Source organism: Procambarus clarkii, chromosome 66, assembly GCF_040958095.1.
Source record: "Procambarus clarkii isolate CNS0578487 chromosome 66, FALCON_Pclarkii_2.0, whole genome shotgun sequence".
NCBI lineage: Eukaryota > Metazoa > Arthropoda > Malacostraca > Decapoda > Cambaridae > Procambarus > Procambarus clarkii.
In genome coordinates, this window is record NC_091215.1 from 28,873,959 (window position 1) to 28,894,616 (window position 20,658).

The following is a 20,658-nucleotide window of genomic DNA, read 5'->3' on the forward strand; positions in this document are numbered from 1 at the left end:
TGAGTGATTAGTGAGTGATTGTGTGCATTTAACTACTAACTACTCATCATCTCAAGCACCTAAAACTGTAAGCCTCCCAGGTACCCACTTAGAGGCATCAGGTGAAAGGAAACGCTGCCAAACTATTTCTGTTCCTTTCGGGATTCGAACCCGGGACTTACGATTGAGACTCGAAGTCGTTCCTCGCTTGACCACGAATTCCTCTTAAAGAGAGAAAGAGAGGAAGAGAGAGAGAGAGAGAGAGAGAGAGAGAGAGAGAGAGAGAGAGAGAGAGAGAGAGAGAGAGAGAGAGAGAGAGAGAGAGAGAGAGAGAGAGAGACGCAAACACAGATATTATGACAACCAAAAATAAAGAGAAAAAGCCTCACAAATAGGTGAACTAAGAAGAGAAACAAGAAGGTAGATACTAAGAGAATATCAGACGTAAGAGAGAAGAGAATAATGAAGAAGAGAAGGGAACTAGACGCCTTAAAGGAAATTCCTCCAGACACCGTCGCCTCCACTGTAATAGAGAACTGACCTCTGACTTTCGCCCAATGTCAGTACCCAGGGCACGCACACGCACACACACACACACACACACACACACACACACACACACACACACACACACACACACACACACACACACACACACACACAGGCTATGTGTGTGTGTGTAACTTCCTCACAGTTACGAGGAAAGGCTGCGGGAAATGCACCTTACGACACTGGAAGACACAAGAGTAAGGGGGAGACATGATCACAACCTACAAAATCCTCAGGGGAACCGAAAGGGTAAACAAGGATAAACTATTCAACACTGGTGATATGTGAGACCAAAACAGTAGCATGCAGTTGCCAATGTGTTTCATGCCACCACATGAAAAAAATATATATATACAATAATATATATAATCTTTAGAAGACTGTAAAGACATAGATTCAAGTTTTAACAGTTTCTAAGTCACGTGGAATGGCCATAGGTTCTCGACATATATAAATTGTAAGGCACACAGAATGTGTGAATCTGTTAAACCATACAAACTTAGAAATATTTATAAGGTCATACGAGGCAGCTTCTATTTATATCCACCGAAACCCATTCATATATATTTTTTTTTTTTTTTTTGAGATATATACAAGAGTTGTTACATTCTTGTACAACCACTAGTACGCGTAGCGTTTCGGGCAAGTCCTTAATCCTATGGTCCCTGGAATACGATCCCCTGCCGCGAAGAATCGTTTTTTCATCCAAGTACACATTTTACTGTTGCGTTAAACAGAGGCTACAGTTAAGGAATTGCGCCCAGTAAATCCTCCCCGGCCAGGATACGAACTCATGACATAGCGCTCGCGGAACGCCAGGCGAGTGTCTTACCACTACACCACGGAGACTGCTCTTACCACTACACCACGAAGACTGCCGTTAGATATGTCTAACCTACTCTTGAAACACTCAAAAGTGTTCTCACATCCACTCTACTACCCGGTAATCTGTTCCATAAATCAGCAACCCTATTTCCAAGCCAGTATTGACCCAGGGCTCTCCTAAATCTCAACGTCCCCAATCGTGTTGTTACAATTATATACTGGATGACATAGCAGATGTGAGACATCAACCTCACTGGAGTGGAAACCTCTCCTTAGTGCCTGGCCGGATATAAACGCTGTTTATCCCGTAGTTACAACCAGGTTACAAGCGGTTACAAAGCCACGCTGAAACTAAGCCAAGGGCATCGTTACACAGGTCATTGTCAAGACAAAGGGCAAAACCCACCAAACACACACCGAAACTACGACGTTGGTACAACGTTCGAACAAGATTTAACACCTCCTAACCAGTTATAACAACCAATATAGCAAGTTGTCACAACGTTCTAATACGTCATAAACACGTTAAGCCAAGATGTAACAACTTTATTACAAGTTGTAACAAGCGGGAAATAAGAGACAGTTTCGGTTTGTGTTTCCAGTAACATCACAAGTAATTGGCTCGTTCCCCTCGACACTTTAAGTGTGTGTGTTGTCTTCAAGTGTCTCCAAGTGGAAGCTTGCAACACTCCAGGTGGTGGGGTGCATAATGCACTTCACACACAGCCTGCAACAGCCAGATGGAACAAGAAATTAAGACACACATCACTGTACTAGTTACAGGTTATCTTGAGGTTATCTTGAGATGATTTCGGGGCCTCTTTTTTTTTAATGTGTCCCCGCGGCCCGGTCCTCGACCAGGCCTCCACCCCCAGGAAGCAGCCCGTGACAGCTGACTAACACCCAGGTACCTATTTTACTGCTAGGTAACAGGGGAATAGGGTGAAAGAAACTCTGCCCATTGTTTCTCGCCGGCGCCTGGGATCGAACCCAGGACCACAGGATCATAAGTCCAGAGTGCTGTCCGCTCGGCCGACCGGCTCCCTCCGGTCTGGTAAGAAGACTTTGGAATAAGTCTGAGCATTAGTGTAGGAGTCATTGCAGCTGTTATAGGGACAAGACTTAACCATAAGTCTAACGATGGGTGATGGTAGTTGAGACTTAAAGGATTATCTAAGATGCTCAACCCAGCAAACAACATATCCTTGTAAAGTGTAAATTCTGGGATTAATAATGACGACAAAGAGGGTGATGCTTCTCTCCCACGCCCCCTTCCTTATCAACACCTCTTCCTCACACACCTGTAAGCACACTCTCCTCTTTTACACACACACACCTGAACCCCCTCTCCCCCCCCCCTTTCTCCTTAGCCTACCAAACATTTGCTTAAACAGGTGTTCTTTCCTCGCTGTTGTCTGTATTGCCTAGTCTCTTATCTGTCTTCTGTTTCAACTACACACGAAGTCGCGAGATATGAGACAGACTAAGAACTGGGATTTGCAACCCGTTTTCGCACTTTCGTATAGTCAATATTGACTTATTAAATAAGTGCATATGTGACATACTAATTTATTGTGAATATTTTAGTTTACCTTGAAAAGCTTCATAGAAAACACCGACCTTACCTAACCTTCTTAGTATCTTAATATGAACATCTTATTGCTTCGTAATTACAATTATTACTTAACCTATTATAGGTATAGGTTAAGTAATAATATGAGATATGATACGAGACAGACGGATATGAGACAGACTAAGAACTGGGATATGAGGACAGAGTGAAGGAACGATGACTATAACCCTTTGAACCATTGTGGATCGAACGCCGATCCACAATAGTCAAGGACACGTGTGTGTCACTCATTTCAAAGTTCGAACAACCGAACACTCCGATACCGAACAGAGACCATTCGATTAAATTGTATTCGAACGCTCGACTGGTAGTCGCATTCCCCTGCAGTCTAATTACCTGTTATCTCACTTAATTCTCGTCTCGTACAACCAGTAATTAGTCACACTAATTTGCCTAATCAACAAATTACTCCATTTACCACCCATCCAAAGCCACTCTCACCCACTATTCCCCCTCTCCCACCCCCATCTCCTCTCCCCCCTCCTGCACCCACAGTAACCCAACAGAGCGACATATCATTCTTAACTACTAGTTAATGCAAGAGGAATGTAATATTAATATTAAATATGTGTGTTCTCACACATATTTAATATTACTCACCTGTGTTCTACTCACCTGTGTTCTACTCACCTGTGTTCTACTCGTTTTCTGCCACAAGGTTGTCGGTTATACTCTTAAAAGAGTGACATCTGGTGCAGTGAGATCTGCACTAGTAAACTGCTTTCCATCAGTGGAGGTACATAGTTTCCTTTCTCACTTCTAATGTCTCGTTAATGATCTGAAATGATCGTTAACGAGAGGAAAGCCGCAGAGCGTGACGAATTAAGACGGAGGATTGAGTCGTCTATTCGAAACTCTCTGAGGAATGGAATTGTCATCTACACTTTCGTGGAAATAAACATTCCATTAACCCGGGCTCTGGGTGACTCGAACCATGGTCCCTATGTGTGTGTGAGGCCGAAGCTATAATCAAATCATCAGTGATGGAATCAGAGATTGTCTACTATGAATCCCATCCCATATTGGCCTCCGAATTAATAACAAACCTGACGATTTAGCTACATTAGTGTTCTGAATGGCAATCAAGGGTCCTTGATTGCCATCTTGGACTGGCTACGAACACCCTAAAGACAGGAAAATACCGGGAACAACCACAAAGTTTAGTAGCCCTGAGACAAAAGCTCAAACCTAGTTATTCCTTTTCCTATTCATTCATTTTTATTCATTCTAGTTATTCATTTTCCTATTATACTGGAGCCACGAACCTATGGGTCATCCCATATAAGGTCAGTAGACCTCTAGAGGTTAGTACTGATAGGCTTAGGCTCGGCTACAAGCATCTCTGGGAGTATGCACCACCTGCTGAAGTAGGCCTGACTCAATGGAAATTCTGTCAGTCAAACTATTCAGATACTTTATTCAGTTCAATGTAACTGAACTGTCAACAAACAACAGTTTGTTTACTATTCAGTTATATAAATAGTAAACACTATTGGATGCCCACTACCACTCACAGGATGGGTATGGGGTCCACTGCCACCTACAGGATGGGTATGGGGCCCACTACCACTCACAGGATGGGTATGGGCCCCACTACCACTCACAGGATGGGTATGGGGGTCCACTACCACCCACAGGATGGGTATGGGGTTCACTGCCACCCACAGGATGGGTATGGGACCCACTACCACCCACAGGATGGGTATGGGGTCCACTACCACCCACAGGATGGGTATGGGGACCACTGCCACCCACAGGATGGGTATGGGACCCACTAGCACCCACTGGATGGGTATGGGGCCCACTACCACCCACAGGATGGGTATGGGGACCACTGCCACCCACAGGATGGGTATGGGACCCACTAGCACCCACAGGATGGGTATGGGGTCCACTACCACCCACAGGATGGGTATGGGGACCACTGCCACCCACAGGATGGGTATGGGACCCACTAGCACCCACAGGATGGGTATGGGGCCCACTACCACCCACAGGATGGGTATGGGGCCCACTACCACCCACAGGATGGGTATGGGGCCCACTACCACCCACAGGATGGGTATGGGGCCCCCTGCCACCCACAGGATGGGTATGGGGCCCCCTGCCACCCACAGGATGGGTATGGGGCCCCCCTGCCACCCACAGGATGGGTATGGGGTCCACTACCACCCACAGGATGGGTATGGGGCCCACTACCACCCACAGGATGGGTATGGGGACCACTGCCACCCACAGGATGGGTATGGGGCCCACTACCACCCACAGGATGGGTATGGGGCCCACTACCACCCACAGGATGGGTATGGGGTCCACTACCACCCACAGGATGGGTATGGGGCCCCCTGCCACCCACAGGATGGGTATGGGGTCCACTACCACCCACAGGATGGGTATGGGGCCCACTACCACCCACAGGATGGGTATGGGGCCCCCTGCCACCCACAGGATGGGTATGGGGTCCACTACCACCCACAGGATGGGTATGGGGCCCACTACCACCCACAGGATGGGTATGGGGACCACTGCCACCCACAGGATGGGTATGGGGCCCACTACCACCCACAGGATGGGTATGGGGCCCACTACCACCCACAGGATGGGTATGGGGTCCACTACCACCCACAGGATGGGTATGGGGCCCCCTGCCACCCACAGGATGGGTATGGGGTCCACTACCACCCACAGGATGGGTATGGGGCCCACTAGCACCCACTGGATGGATATGGGGCCCACTACCACCCACAGGATGGGTATGGGGTCCACTACCACCCACAGGATGGGTATGGGGCCCCCTGCCACCCACAGGATGGGTATGGGGCCCCCTGCCACCCACAGGATGGGTATGGGGTCCACTACCACCCACAGGATGGGTATGGGGCCCCCTGCCACCCACAGGATGGGTATGGGGTCCACTACCACCCACAGGATGGGTATGGGGCCCCCTGCCACCCACAGGATGGGTATGCAAGGATTGATCTTTTAATCTGATATTTTATTTTGAACTGTTGACAGTTCGTATATATTACAATTTTTATGGCAACTCATCCGTAGGTGCCACAAACAAATTGAAAATGTCAAAACTAAACAAATTCAAAAGGTTAATCTAAACTAATTCAAAATGTTTTTGTTAATGTGTTTCAAATTTGACGACATGAAAATCTTATCTAACTGGTGATAAGGCATCATCTTGGACTCAATAAAGGAGGAAGAGTTTTCAGGGGAAAGCGCCAAGTCATTATGACTATATAGCACTTGAAAAGGGTAAGGATAAGGATTTGGGATGGGACGGGGGAAAGGAATGGTGCCCAACCACTTGTGGACGGTCGGGGATTGAACGCCGATCTGCATGAAGCGAGACCGTCGCTCTACCGTCCAGCCCAAGTAGTTAATTACCCATAATCACCTTAGGCCTGGTTGGATTGTTTAGGTACCTTGGAAGACACAAATTATACTCTCTATTTCTAAAGAGAAATAGAGAGAACCGGTTCTCTATAGCCGGTTTTGTTGCACAGAATTATGTGCAACAAATATCTATGTCTATATGCAGGCGAAGAGTCACAATAACGTGGCTAAAGTATGTTGACCAGACCACACACTAGAAGGTGAAGGGACGACGACGTTTCGGTCCGTCCTGGACCATTCTCAAGTCGATTGTCGACTTGAGAATGGTCCAGGACGGACCGAAACTGTGTCTATGTATATCTTCTAACCTCAGCTGAACAGTGAAAAGATGCACAGTGATTTGCCAAGCATTTATGCAACCACTTTCGAAACCCGTGCATCTTTTCCCAATCATGGCGACTTTGTTGACATATATTGAATAATGAATTGATTCCGAAGCACTAGAAGGTTGTTATAACATTAATAACCTTGGGGGTTGTGAAGTTTCCAAGCTGGAAACAATGATTGAGGAAAGATGCATAGGTTTCGTAGCTGGACACCGTAACAGTTTGATGGATCCTGCTTCTCTTCACTAAATAAATAAGGAAAGAATTGATGATCTCATACGGTGAGTTCTTCACACACACAACTGTTATAACATTGAAATATTTCAACAGCACCACCGCTCCAAAAACTCCTGTAGAACACACGTTGAACACCGGAGAACATCCAGGATCATATGAACACCTGCAAAAACACCCGTAGAACACAATGCTGAACACAGGGCCTCACCAGAACGTTCCTCGGAGGAGAGTATGAACGCCCACCTGGGATGGGAACTAAGATATAAGTGAACGTGAAGCCTCAGAGTAGACCGGTTATATGTTCCCTCACACACACACACACACACACACACACACACACACACACACACACACACACACACACACACACACACACACCTTCATTAACCTCTATGGCGTTTTATCGTTCGTTACGGTGTTCGTAGGGTATTGCGTTCATCTTCCGAGAACGTGAAGATGAGTTAAAGACAAAACACGAAACGAAGAGGGTTTGGAGACTTCAACGCCTGAGCGCCCTCACCTTGGCGCCAACTCATCCGTGGAAGGTGATTGGCTGGGTACCGTGACGTCAGCTCATCAGTGCAAGACGATTGGCTGAGAACCGTGACGTCAGCTCATCCGCGCAAGACGATTGGCTAGGAATCGTGACGTCAGCTCAAGATGACTGGGCGAAAACCGTGACGTATCTCCAAAGGACACAGTCACCTCTTGGAAGAAAGTGAAGGTTGTTATTGATGCAGTTGTGCGCTATTCTCACGGCCTTCAAGACATAACTACCCAACTATCTGCCCGAAACAAGCGCCCAAACACAGGTATCCAAAGGTATCTGCATTATGTCAAGACCGAATGTTACTAAAAAGGCATTTGTCTCTCCAATACGTAAGCGGTAAATATGAACGGGATAAATGGTGTGGCAATTCTGTGGGGATTTTTCCTTCCATTCAACACACCACCCTATCCTCTTCGATCCCCGGCATCCCTCTCCCCCAAGCCTATCTGACACGGCTGGCAACTACCTTAACTATCCACTATAAGATCTCAAGAATTGGATAGGCAGGATAGTGAGAGAGAAGTGGTGGATTGATAGATTATCATCTTGATATCACTGTGATGACTTGGGGATGGTTCTGGAATGTTACAGGGCTTGTAAAGCTGAATGGTTTAGGATGGCTGTTGGGTTGAAAAGACAGAGGGACCAGAAAGATGGTAAGCTTTCAGGTATCCCGGTATTGGATACCTGTCTAGGTATCATACCTGTCCAGGATGATACCAGAGGAAACTCTACCAGTGGATCACAGCCTGAGTAGTGGGAGTCTTAGAGCCGAGAGTCACCCTTATGAAAATGGTATGGGATCGAGTGCTGTTTAATATCTGTTTATTTTACGACTTAGTGCATAGTTAGGTGAAGGATGGGATAAGTAGGAGTGTGTAGGGGTGAGGTAGGAATGTGTAGGTTTAAGGTAGGAATGTGTAGGTTTAAGATAGGAATGTATAGGGGCGAAGTAGGAAAGATATGCGGTGGAATACCACGAGGAGGTATACCTGACAGTAATCAGAAAACTGAGGCATAGCAATTATGCCCGGTATATTAACAATGTTGTACAACATGGCTTTGTTTGTTCCAACTTTCTTGACATGAGAGAACTGGGTCGTATCTTACCATAAAGATGGCGGGTGTGAGAATTGCCTTATGTTTCCTTGGCTTATCTGTGCTTACAGCTTCCTTCTGTGATATCTTGATTCGCTTTCCCTCATTTTAAAAAAGTTTGACCTTTTTCAATCTTGTTCTTTAATCTTATTATTTTGTATGTACTGATCATGTCCCAGCTGCTTCTTTAATCCTCGAAATTGATTTTGAAATTGAGTTTCTTTAATCCTCACGAATATTCTAAATGTAACTCTAGCATTCTGGCCTATCAACCTCTGGAGGGTTATTAAGGCCTATCAACCTCTGGAGGGTTATTAAGGTCGATCAACCTCTGGAGGGTTATTAAGGCCTATCAACCTCTGGAGGGTTATTAAGGCCTATCAACCTCTGGAGGGTTATTAAGGTCGATCAACCTCTGGAGGGTTATTAAGGTCGATCAACCTCTGGAGGGTTATTAAGGTCGATCAACCTCTGGAGGGTTATTAGGGCCTATCAGCCTCTGGAGGGTTATTAAGGCTTATCAACATCTGGAGGGTTATTAAGGCCTATCAACCTCTGGAGGGTTATTAAGGCCTACCAACCTCTTGAAGGTTATTAAGGCCTATCAACCTTTGGAGGGTTATTAAGGCCTATCAACCTCTGGAGGATTATTAAGACCTATCAACCTCTGGAGGATTATTAAGACCTATCAACCTCTGGAAGATTATTAAGGCCTATCAACCTCTGGAGGATTATTAAGACCTATCAACCTCTGGAGGATTATTAAGACCTATCAACCTCTGGAGGATTATTAAGGCCTATCAACCTCTGGAGGATTATTAAGACCTATCAACCTCTGGAGGGTTATTAAGACCTATCAACCTCTGGAGGATTATTAAGACCTATCAACCTCTGGAGGATTATTAAGGCCTATCAACCTCTGGAGGATTATTAAGACCTATCAACCTCTGGAGGATTATTAAGACCTATCAACCTCTGGAGGATTATTAAGGCCTATCAACCTCTGGAGGATTATTAAGGCTTATCAACCTCTGGAGGGTTATTAAGCCGTATCAACCTCTGGAGGGTTATTAAGGCCTATCAACCTCTGGAGGATTATTAAGACCTATCAACCTCTGGAGGATTATTAAGACCTATCAACCTCTGGAAGGTTTTTATTAAGGCCACCACAATAGCTAACTGACCAACCAACAACCATAGTTTAATCCTTAACATAGTCCAAACAAAATTAAATTCTTAAGACTATATACACCGAAAAGTGAGGTACATTTCTCAATGTATATTCACTTGAAAATCAGACAAAAGAATGCAATTCGACTCACAATAAAGTCCTCTTAATTAGCATCAAAAACGAGATTGAGAAAACAGATCCTTCTCAGTTGTAACTCTGGACGTTATGAAAGGTTTCAGTCGGTACTTGAAAGACGAAGAAATGTAAAAGGGAGGAACCAATTAATGAGGAACCGGATATTAAGTTCATGAGGAACTAGGTACTTCCTAGTACCTAGGAAGATAGCTGTTGATGAGTTATTGAATAAGAATCAGTCGTTTCGATCTCAAACCTGTAGGACACGTAATGCAATAGTTTCTTGGTATTAAAGGAAGCTGGAACCGGTTTATTGGTGAGAATTCTATGTTCCAGTAAAGTACCATGGTATTAAAGGGAGTTGGAACCGGTTTATTGGTGAGAATTCTATGTTCCAGTAAAGTACCATGGTATTAAAGGAAGCTGGAACCGGTTTATTGGTGAGAATTCTATGTTCCAGTAAAGTACCATGGTATTAAAAGGAGTTGGAACCGGTTTATTGGTGAGAATTCTACGTTCCAGTAAAGTACCATGGTATTAAAGGAAGCTGGAACGATTTTATTGGTTAAAATTATTAGTTCCAGAAGGATATTCATCTGTTGTGCTTAGGTTAAAGAGTTGATATGGGATTAAATAGAGCTGGAATAGTTTTATCTACTTCCAGGAAGTCTTGTAGCTGTTCCGTCATTTTTAAAATTCTGGTTTCAGGAGGTTTTAAAAGTTGTTTCGACAGTTTAGAACTTCTCGTTCAAGGAAGGTTTGAAGTTGTTTCATCAGCTTGTAACCGCTCGTTCCAAGAGGGTTTAAAATTACTTTTAATATCTCTTCAAAATCTCACGTCTATTGAAGCCTCTTATCATTGAACTTGAAATTTTTTTTGGCATGGAAAATTAATTTTATTTCCACACAAATTTCTACAAACATTTACTCATAAATTGCTCCTCACACCATATGCCTCACACACTCAGACTTCCTCATGTACACACGGCTTTACACACTTCCTCATAAGGAATCTTATTAACTACTTCACACACTGACTCATTCATTTACCTCACACACTTTACCACATGCACACTCCCTCACACACACATACTCCCACACACACACTCACACACACACACACACACTCCCACTCACACACTCTCACACTCACGCACACTCCCTCACACACACACACACACACACACACTCCCACTCACACACTCTCACTCACGCACACTCCCTCACACACACACACTCACACTCACACACACACACACACACACACACACACACACACACACACACACACACACACACACACACTGGGAATAGGTGAGTACACTCACGCTCCCACACACACACACTCTCACACTCCCTCACACACACATACACTCAAACTCACACTGCCTCACACTCCGCACCAGCCGGCCAGGTTGTCTTGTAACTTTTATCAGCACAATCTTCCACCGACTACACACCATTTTACTCTCTTTGCAAACTGTCCAAAATTGTCTTCATCTTGTCAAGTTTTGACCCAACTTTACATGTTGGTATATTAAGGAAGAAGACTTTCCGTGATAACTGACTTCAACACGAAGGCACTCCTCCTGTTTACACTTTTCTTAAGACATTTTTTTCTCGTTTAAAAAGATGTTTTCCATCGTCTTAAGAGTATTGAAACGTTTATCAAATCCTTCTATAAAAAAGTACTTAGATATCTGGTTAAAAAAGAGTGACTTCCTCAAGGCAGTATACTTGGTGGTTGGTTGATAAGGTATTGTAGTGGTCTGAATAATGCTCCAGAGGTTGATAGAACTTAATAACCCTTCAGAGGTATATATACCCATAAAAATGCGCCAAGCACAGAAAACGGGATAAGAATCGGTGACTTGGAGTAACAGCTTGAGGTCTGTGATGGAGAGAGAGGGAGGGAGAGAAGGAGGTTATAGGGGCGAGTAGGAGGGAGGATATGTAGGTACGATAGGATAGGAGGGAGAAAGGATAGGAATAGGATTGTGGAAGTGAGAGATCAGATACGGTACTCATCCATGCGCGGCCCCCAGGCGCCGCATTGATGCTGGGATCTATATGCCGTGGACTCTCTCTCTCTCTCTCTCTCTCTCTCTCTCTCTCTCTCTCTCTCTCTCTCTCTCTCTCTCTCTCTCTCCCGGTGATGCTGCCTCCAGATGCGCCTCTCACACACCTCTGATCCCTCCCTGCCTCTCAGGGAGGGAGGGGGAATTATCAGGTGAAGGCGCCAAGCCATTACGACTATAAAGCACTGGGATGGGGTCAGGATAAGGATTTGGGATGGGATGGAGGGAAGGAATGGTGCCCAACCACTTGTAGACGGTCGGGGATTGAACGCCGACCTCTGCCTCTCAGGGAGAGGTGCTCTTTTTCTTATAGAGGGGGTGTGTGTATTTACTATTTGTGTCGGCAGAATCGAGCTATTAGCTCTTCGTCCTCAACTTTCTAAACCAATCTAGTTTTCCTCTATTATATCTTCTACATATATTTCTCTTTAACACACACACACACACACACACACACACACACACACACACACACACACACACACATCCCCAGGAAGCAGCCTTTAGCAGCTGTCTGACTTCCACGTACCTATTAACTGCTAGGTAACAGGAGCATCAGTGTGAAAGACACTCTGCCTATTTGTTTCCACCTTCGCCGGGAATCGAACCCCTGGCCATTAGGACTACGATCCCCAGACGCTATCCACTCAGCCACGAGGCCCCTGTACTCACATAATAGGTGAGTACAGAGGCCTAGTGGCTGAGTGGATATGTGTATTCACCTATTTGTGCTTGCGGGGGTTGAGCTTCGGCTCTTTGGTCCCGCCTCTCAACTGTCAATCAACCAGTGTACTATGCACCGGTTGAATCAGGATTCCTAAGGGCATCCAGTGTGTGTGTGTGTGTGAGAGAGAGAGAGAGAGAGAGAGAGAGAGAGAGAGAGAGAGAGAGAGAGAGAGAGAGAGAGAGAGAGAGAGAGAGAGAGAGAGAGAGAGAGAGAGAGAGAGAGGGAGAGAGAGGGAGAGAGAGAGAGAGAGAGAGAGAGAGAGAGAGAGAGAGAGAGAGAGAGAGAGAGAGAGAGAGAGAGAGAGAGAGAGAGAGAGAGAGAGAGAGAGAGAGAGAGAGAGAGATTACATAGGCAGGACTGAGTGTTAAGGGAGAACCGAACGAGTGCTTCGCGGCTTGAATATGCAAGTTAGCCAAGGAGATAAGGGTTATTATTTTATGGTAATTGCATGAGAAACAGTTGGAGGATGGGTTATACTCTCTCTCTCTCTCTCTCTCTCTCTCTCTCTCTCTCTGCTCCTGAATTAACGACCATTTGCAAATGTTTTAAGGATTTGAGGACGCGCTCAACAACACTGGCCAAATTCTAATTGATCCAACACATCTCCTGTCATCCATTGTATATGAAAGAAAAGCGCCACTTTACACACACACAAATGGTGAGGAGATATATATTATCGGTGAGCACCCAACAAGAGGGCTCGCTCCAGCGACCCGAGGCAACTCAATGGCCACATATCACAGTGAATGGTGTCTTGCTCTTCACTATTAACTGCACCTACCATTATCCTCCATGGAACACCGCATCTCCATAGTGGGGGATAATGGTGAGCTTGCTTGTGAAGCCACTCTTATGGGCAAGGAATATGAGACAGACTAAGTGTGTGTGTGTAAGTGTGTAAGAAACAATGGGCAAAGTTTCTTTCACCCTATGCCCCCTGTTACCTAGCAGTAAAATAGGTACCTGGGTGTTAGTTAGCTGTCACGGGTTGCTTCCTGGGGGTGGAGGCCTGGTCGAGGACCGGGCCGCGGGGACACTAAAAAGCCTCGAAATCATCTCTAGATAACCTCAAGATAACCTTCCTGTTGAGTTAGATGTCTAGCTAGAGACAGCTTCACCTGGTGTTCGGGGCCCTGGAGCTAACTCCTCTCCCACTAGAGACTCAATGCTCAAACTTAAATGGAGAAAAACCTACCCAGCAAGCAAGGCGCGCACAGGAAGAGAAACCGAAGAAGGAATCGAGTGTCCAGCTAAATTAACTCACTTTCTTACACTGTTCCTGTGAAGTTTGTGGCCAAAGTGTGCACCTAAAGGGTGATTAAACCACCAGTAATTACCCTCAGCTTCTTCCCTATCTGATTTAAACCGTTACAGAGACTAAACGAGGCTTTGTCATTCTTATGAACAAATCCACAAGGACCGTGATGAGGATTCGAACCTGCGTCCGGAAGCATCTCAGACACTGCCTTAATAGACTGAGCTACGACAGGGTAAAAGGGTTGAAACCGAAGTTCTACTGAACTTACTGGATCCCGTAGCCTCTCCGAGGCACAAACCGGGCTTTTCTTACTGCTTATGCTTACAGATTGGATCCCACTGGTGATCCCATTCTACCCACTTCTATCCTGTAGGAAGGATACACAGAGAGGGAAGGAATACTTAGAGAGAGAGAGAGAGAGAGAGAGAGAGAGAGAGAGAGAGAGAGAGAGAGAGAGAGAGAGAGAGAGAGAGAGAGAGAGAGAGAGAGAGAGAGAGAGAGAGGGAGGGAGAGATAGAGAGAGAGAGAGAGAGAGAGAGAGAGAGAGAGAGAGAGAGAGAGAGAGAGAGAGAGAGAGAGAGAGAGAGAGAGAGAGAGAGAGAGAGAATCATGATTGTGAGTGTCAAGTAGTCATAGAGGACTTATGTCCCTGTCAAACAGCCAAATTGTGGGGTAGAACACGTGTTTATCAATGTCACAGACGGGGTATTGAGTCTTTTGTCTCGTTAGACTGTCGCTGAAGGTGTAAACAAGGTGGTTGGAAAGGGCAAACAAAGACACTCCAGTCCCTCAACACACAGGAGACAACACGCATGTTACCTCAACACACAGGAGACAACACATGTTACCTCAACACACAGGAGACACAACATATGTTACCTCAACACACATGAGACAACATATGTTACCTCAACACACTGGAGACCAAACATATGCTACCTCAACACACAGGAGACCAAACATATGCTACCTCAACACAGGAGACAACACATGCTACCTCCTCATTCCAGGATCTTTTGGGTGACCGAGTTTGACTCTTAAAACGATGCTATGAGGTGAAGTTGATCTCTGTTTCCCCTTGTAATTAATTCAAGCATGTTACGAGCAACCATCACGTGTCTAATACGTGTCTGGGACGTGTTATGTACGGGTTTCGTTTACCCTCACGTGGTGGCGGAATGTTTGATACATGAATCATAGTTTCATGAATCATATATCACATAAGTCAAGTCCAGTCGACTTGGGCTGGATGGTAGAGTGACGATCTCGCTTCATTCAGGTCGGCGTTCAATCCCCCGACCGTCCACAAGTGGTTGGGCACCATTCCTTTCCCCCGTCCCATCCCAAATCCTTATCCTGATCCCTTCCCAGTGCAATATAGTCGTAATGGCTTGGCCCTTTCCCCTGATAATTCCCTCCCTCCCTCCAACTTTAAACACTGTATAACACTATATTTTCTTTGCCGTGTGTCAGGGCAGTTATATATATATATATATATATATATATATATACTTACTTTTTTAAACGTTTCTGGCCTCTCCCCCGAGCAATTCACTTTACTGCTTGTCTGAAATTCGCTAAAGTTTCAGTCCCAATCTTTTTAGTTGAAGAAAGAAATCGCTAGCGAGAGAGAGAGAGAGAGAGAGAGAGAGAGAGAGAGAGAGAGAGAGAGAGAGAGAGAGAGAGAGAGAGAGAGAGAGAGAGAGAGAGAGAGAGAGATGGAAGAGATTCTCAAGAAACTAACGTTCCTACAGAATTATCTCCACTGAGAACCTTGAGACAGATTGCTGTAGCACACACTGCAAGCATTATGAGGTATCCTCACTATCTCATTCTCTTCCTATTATTTCCTCCTCTTTCTCTCCTCATCCAATTCGTTCTCCTCTTATGCATATCCATGCTACTTCTCCTCCTCAAGTTTCACATCCTGTTGCCTCTCCGGTTCTTCTGCTGGAGCTCCTCCGTCTCCTCTACCCCCATATGTCTCCTCCACGAGGAGTCTCTCCTCACCAGTCACTATCATAAGAGTAGCTACTATGAACCAGGTTTAATTAACTCAGGGAAACAAGTTGGAGCGAATTTTGTAGCGTCTTCAAGACCTCGAGTCTGACTTGAGTATTTGTCTCCTGAGGTATAATATCAAGGATCCCTGTGTGTGTGTGTGTGTGTGTGTGTGTGTGTGTGTGTGTGTGTGTGTGTGTGTGTGTGTGTGTGTGTGTGTGTGAAGTAGACTTAACAAAGGAAAAAACAGACTGGTTAGAATTGCAGGGTCCACGAACTAACAGCTCGATTCTGCAGGCAAAAATAGTAAATGCACACACACACACTCTCTTGATCAAACAGCAGCACAGCATTGATCTATCAAGCTGTGTTGCACGCATATCGCTGCCCTTTTTTCCTCGGATCTCAATGCCCATTGGCCAAATCACTCGTTGGAGGAGAGCATTGCAACCGCTGGCTCTTGAGTCAATGTTGAGTGCGTCTGCTATCAACAATCCACAGTGGAAATATTCCAGAAGAAAAATGTGAAAAAAACACTTTAAAATGCCTTTAATGACGGACTTGGAGAGTCATGCTATGGACTTACATCATTGTAGATGATGTAAGGGTTTTTGGTTTGTTTTCAAGAGGACTGCCAGTTGCATATATATATATATATATATATATATATATATATATATATATATATATATATATATATATATATATATATATATATATATATATATATGTATGTATGTATGTATGTATGTATGCGTGTGTGTGTGTGTGTGTGTGTGTGTGTGTGTGTGTGAGTGTCTAACCTACGCTTGAAACACTCCATCGTCCATTATTTTACCTGGTAATTGGTACCACAAATTAACAGCTCTATTTCAGAACCTGTATTTAACAAGGTTATAATTTGTGTAATGTTTATCGTCCCAACAAAACTATCTAGTATTGTATTCGTTTGAATGTATTTCACTGCTGAATTTCCGGAAGGTATCTGATGTATTTCACGAATTTCCGATCTTCACGTATATTTTTATCAATATTTATTTTAATTACTCAACAGCACTATCATCTTCCTTTCCATAATCCGTAATCTTCCCCCTGAGAGCCAAATAATAGAATTTATTTTCCAACTGATAAAAAAAATAACTATATTCAAGCCTCATACTAACATACAAATCGAAATATACTCGAATATACAACATATATGCAGGTGATGACAAAGAGAAAACGCGCGAAGAGAAACTTGGGTATATATCATGTTTTGAACGTGTGTCGAGAGAAAGTGACAGATGTCTAATGAATTTATTGAAACAGATGGAGAATAAAAAATAAAATTAAAAAAAAATTTTTCTCAACACCTTTAAAAAGTGTCAAGCCTCTTGTAGCAAGCAAACAATGACGTCACTCTTGTAGCAAGCAAACAATGACGTCACTCTTGTAGCAAGCAAACAATGACGTCACTCTTGTAGCAAGCAAACAATGACGTCACTCTTGTAGCAAGCAAACAATGACGTCACTCTTGTAGCAAGCAAACAATGACGTCACTCTTGTAGCAAGCAAACAATGACGTCACTCTTGTAGCAAGCAAACAATGACGTCACTCTTGTAGCAAGCAAACAATGACGTCACTCTTGTAGCAAGCAAACAATGACGTCACTCTTGTAGCAAGCAAACAATGACGTCACTCTTGTAGCAAGCAAAAAATGACGTCATTCTTGTAGCAAGCAAACAATGACGTCACTCTTGTAGCAAGCAAAAAATGACGTCATTCCTGTAGCAGGCAAACAATGACGTCATTCCTGTAGCAAGTAAACACTGACGTCACTCTGATGTTGAAATCCAAATTTAAATAAAAAAAATTATTCATAATTGGTTAAACATCTATAATTAGTATTGTTTACAACATTCAGCACTATTGTGAACACAAGAAAGCTATAATTGACGATCAAACCACACACTCCAGAAGATCGAAACAACAACTTTTCGCCCCGTTCTGAACCATTATCAAGTCGATTGTCGACTTGACTGTCGACACAATCGAAATTTTAATCGAAACGTCGTCGTCTCCTTATCTTCTAATGTGTGCTTTGGTCATCATCTGGTCATTTGGTCAGCAGTAAAATAGGTACCTGGGTGTTAGTCAGCTGTCACGGGCTGCTTCCTGGGGGTGGAGGCCTGGTCGAGGACCGGGCCGCGGGGACACTAAAGCCCCTAAATCATCTCAAGATAACCTCAAGATAGCTGTCACGGGCTTCTTCCTGGGGGTGGAGGCCTGGTGGAGGACCGGGCCGCGGGGACACTAAAGCCCCGAAATCATCTCAAGATAACCTCAAGATAGATCATAGCTTCAGCCACGTAACTGCGACGTTTGCAAGGAATTAATTCTACGTTAAATTTCAGAAAATGGCAGATCCCTTAACCTGTGACCTGTTACGTGACCTCTGACCCCTACCAGGTGACCTCTCGGAGTCCCGTGTACAGCTAGATAAAAGCTTCTTAATGATCCCTCAAGATTTATGACCAAAAGTTATTCGCTCTTATCACATTTTTTTATCAAAACTCGAAGAATTCTAAGGTGAAGATATGGAGAAAGTGTTCGAAGTTTCCAAGATGGCGAAGAGAGAGAGAGAGAGAAAGAGAGAGAGAGAGAGAGAGAGAGAGAGAGAGAGAGAGAGAGAGAGAGAGAGAGAGAGAGAGAGAGAGAGAGAGAGAGAGAGAGAGAGAGAGAGAGAGAGAGAGAGAGAGAGAGATCATCAATACCAACCTTGTTACAACCTTGGATCAGAAGAGTGCCTCGGAGAGGCTACGGGATCCAGTAAGTTCAGTAGAACTTCGGTTTCAACCCTTTTCCCTGTCGTAGCTCAGTCGTTTAAGGCAGTGTCTGGGATGCTCCCGGACGCAGGTTCGAATCCTCGTCACGGCCCTTGTGGATTTGTTCATTTGATGCATCACGTTAGTGTGATCTCTGTGTGTAAGTCCATCACCATGTCGTGAGGCGGAAGTAACGAGCCAATGTGACCTATACTTGTAATTTGCTTCAAGGTTGTCTTCAACGTTTAAGTATAGACATACGTGGGCGTATTCAGCCTAGTTGTATGCACCTAGTTGTGTTTATGGGGGATTGAGCTTTGCTTTTTCGGTCCGCTTCTCAACTGTCACACACACACCCAGGAAGCAGCCCGTAACAGCTGTCTAACTCCCAGGTACCTATTTCCTGCTAGCTAACAGCGGCATAAGGGCGAAAGAAACTCTATCGATTTTGTTTCTGCCGGCGCCGAGATTCGATCCCCGGTCCACAGGATTAAGTATCCAGCGTGCTGTCCACTCAGCCACCAGCGCCCTATGTGAACATTGTGAAGCGGCGATGTGTTTGTCAAAGGCGACTTCACCTGTGACCTTTTTCTTGACAACAAGAACAACAAAAAATAGCATCATTACCACACACAAGACACATAACATGACAGATGACCCATGTGTCACGGGGATACCGGAACCGGAAACGTGATGATGTAAGACATAAGAGGAAAGTGGGAGGAGGGAGGAAGATGACCTTGTCTGGTCAGACCTGTCTCAGGAGAGGATCAGCACTCTTTATAGCCAACTTTTCCACCATAGCCCACCTTCCCACTGTGGGTCTACCTTCCCACTGTGGGTCTACCCTCCCACTGTGGGTCCAACCCCCCCACTGTGGGTCTACCCTCTCACTGTGAGTCTACCCTCCCACTGTGGGTATACCCTCCCACTGTGGGTCTACCCTCCCACTGTGGGTCCAACCCCCCCACTGTGGGTCTACCCTCCCACTGTGGGTCTACCCTCCCACTGTGGGTCTACCCTCCCACTGTGGGTCCAACCCCCCCCCACCACACCCCAAATTTCAACAGCCATCAAGAACGCTGTTATTACCTCTAAAGTCACCCGTCTCTTATGTACAGACAACTGAAGTCGCCAAACCCGTGGAAACATCGTTCTTGACGGTGACATCACCACACAGAACTTGATGTCAGCGTGTCTGACCTTCTCCTCGTCCATAATCTCGGACATTACCACATCGGTGTACGAAGCGACTAACTAGGAAGACAGGGAGAGATATTCTTACCTATCTTAGGCTATAAGGTACAGTTAATTCTTAGCCTTGGGAATCAAGAGGATCGTAACTATTGTTTTTGGAGTGTCTTCATGGGAGCCACTTAAGTGCATCTTAGGTGATACTTATTCCAGTCAATTCTCTTAAGTAGAAAAACGAGGTTGTTCGGCTGTTATGCCGGTAGTTTAGGGTTCAAGATAGAGCCCTAAAGAGAGAGAGAGAGAGAGAGAGAGAGAGAGAGAGAGAGAGAGAGAGAGAGAGAGAGAGAGAGAGAGAGAGAGAGAGAGAGAGAGAGAGAGAGAGAGAGAGAAATGGGGGGGAAACAAATTATGATGTGATCTGAAGATCACGTTACCTGAATGTGTGATGCTACACATATATGGGATATATAAACTCCATACACAGTTTCATATGTACATATAATAGAGCCCAATAGGCTCAGTAACCTGTATACCAGTTGACTGACAGTTGAGAGGCGGGACCAAATGTCCGAAGCTCAACCCCCGTACGCACAACACACACACCAACACACGCAAACACACACACACCTACACAAACACACACACACCTAAAACATATACACATAACACCAATCACAAAATATTTTC

General features: G+C 44.9%; 1 protein-coding gene across 3 annotated transcripts in view; it reads right to left on the reverse strand.

Moving 5' to 3' along the window:
- Positions 1-20,658, reverse strand: part of LOC123751518 (pneumococcal serine-rich repeat protein) — a 318,504-nt gene that overhangs the window by 74,417 nt on the left and 223,429 nt on the right. The window contains exon 1 of one of the 3 annotated variants that reach the window (XM_069310002.1): positions 7,163-7,216. The exons of the other annotated variants lie outside the window; for them this stretch is intronic. The gene's annotated coding sequence lies outside the window, so the exon portion shown is untranslated. Of the gene's footprint in view, positions 1-7,162; positions 7,217-20,658 lie in introns of those variants that run through there. 3 annotated transcript variants of the gene reach the window in all.